Raw genomic sequence first — 2,043 nt, 5'->3', positions numbered from 1 at the left:
TTTCAGTCATGAAACTCTGAGTGGTTTTAATTAGATCAGAGACCATGGTTGCTAAGTCAGAGTGGTTCTGCTTAGAGTTCTCTGTCTGCTGCTTAAGAGATGATGGAAAAGGCTTTCCATTGCTAAACATGTTTCTTCCACCATTGTTGTTGTTGAAGCCTTGTTGAGGTCTCTGTTGGTCCTTCCATGAGAGATTTGGATGGTTTCTCCATGAAGGATTGTAGGTGTTTCCATAGGGTTCACCCATGTAATTCACCTCTTCCATTGATGGGTTCTCAGGATCATAGGCTTCTTCTTCAGATGAAGCGTCCTTAGTACTGCCTGCTGCAGCTTGCATTCCAGATATACTTTGAGAAATCATATTGACTTGCTGAGTCAATATTTTGTTTTGAGCCAATATGGCATTCAGAGTATCAATCTCAAGAACTCCTTTCTTCTGGCTTGTCCCATTATTCACAGGATTTCTCTCAGAAGTGTACATGAATTGGTTATTTGCAACCATTTCAATGAGTTCTTGAGCTTCTGCAGGTGTCTTCTTCAGATGAAGAGATCCTCCAGCAGAGCTGTCCAATGACATCTTGGACAGTTCAGACAGACCATCATAGAAGATACCTATGATGCTCCATTCAGAAAGCATGTCAGAAGGACACTTTCTAATCAATTGTTTGTATCTTTCCCAAGCTTCATAGAGGGATTCACCTTCCTTCTGTCTGAAGGTTTGGACTTCCACTCTAAGCTTACTCAATTTTTGAGGTGGAAAGAACTTTGCCAAGAAGGCATTGACTAGCTTTTCCCAAGAGTTCAGGCTTTCCTTAGGTTGTGAATCCAACCATATCCTAGCTCTGTCTCTTACAGCAAAAGGGAATAGCATAAGTCTATAGACCTCAGGGTCAACCCCATTGGTCTTGATAGTGTCACATATTTGCAAGAATTCAGCTAAAAACTGATGAGGATCTTCCAATGGAAGTCCATGAAACTTGCAGTTCTGTTGCATTAAAGAAACTAATTGAGGCTTAAGCTCAAAGTTGTTTGCTCCAATGGCAGGGATAGAGATGCTTCTCCCATAAAAGTCGGGAGTAGGTGCAGTAAAGTCACCCATCACCTTCCTTGCATTGTTGGCATTGTTGTTGTTTTTGGCTGCCATATCTTCTTCTAGTTTGAAGATTTCTGTTAGGTCCTCTCCAGAGAGTTGTGCTTTAGCTTCTCTTAGCTTTCGCTTCAAGGTCCTTTCAGGTTCAGGGTCAGCCTCAACAAGAATGCCTTTGTCTTTGTTCCTGCTCATATGAAAGAGAAGAGAACAAAAAAGTATGGAATCCTCTACGTCACAGTATAGAGATTCCTTGAGGTGTCAGAGAAAAAGAAGAATAGAAGGAGGAGGTAGAAGGAGAAGAATTCGAACTTATCAAGAGGGATAGAGTTCGAATTATTGATAGTGGAGGAGTGTTAGTCCTTAAATAGAAGGATGTGAAAAGAGGGGAAGAATTTTCGAAAATTAATTAAAAGATTTTAAAAAGAAATTTGAAAATTTGATTGAGATTTTCGAAAACTAAGATTGGGAAAGAAATAAAGTGATTTTTGAAAAAAAAATTTTTGAAATTAGAAATAAAAAAGATATGATTGAAAACTATTTTGAAAAAGATGTGATTAAGAAGATATGATTGAAAAGGTGTGGTTTTAAAAAGATATGATTGAAAAGATATGATTGAAAAACAATTTAAAAAAAAAGATTTGATTTTTAAAATTAATGACTTGGCTAACAAGAAATTTAAAAGATATGATTCAGACATTAAACCTTTCTTAACAGAAAAGGCAACACACTTGAAAGTTTTGAATCAAATCATTAATTGTTAGCAAGTATTTTTGAAAATGGAAAGAAATTGATTTTGAAAATATATGATTGAAAAGATATGATTTGAAAAAGATTTGATTTTGAAAAATTATGAAAACTTGAAAAAATGTGAATTAAAAACAAAATCTTCCCTCTAGTGTCATCCTGGCGTTAAACGCCCAGAATGGTGCCCATTCTAGCGTTTAACGCCCAAA

The 2,043-nt window shown here is 36.5% G+C and overlaps 1 non-coding gene across 1 annotated transcript; it reads left to right on the top strand.

Annotated features, from left to right (window-relative positions):
• Positions 1-631: 631 nt before the first annotated feature.
• LOC148553796 (small nucleolar RNA R71) lies at positions 632-739 on the top strand. The gene has a single exon (XR_015893674.1). It is a non-coding gene; the product is annotated as a small nucleolar RNA R71 (small nucleolar RNA).
• Positions 740-2,043: the final 1,304 nt, after the last annotated feature.

This window comes from Arachis ipaensis, chromosome B7, assembly GCF_059453495.1.
Source record: "Arachis ipaensis isolate K30076 ecotype BB chromosome B7, ASM5945349v1, whole genome shotgun sequence".
Classification (NCBI taxonomy): Eukaryota; Viridiplantae; Streptophyta; class Magnoliopsida; order Fabales; family Fabaceae; genus Arachis; species Arachis ipaensis.
The sequence above is the reverse complement of the archived record's forward strand: the minus strand, read 5'-3'. Positions and strand labels throughout refer to the sequence as shown.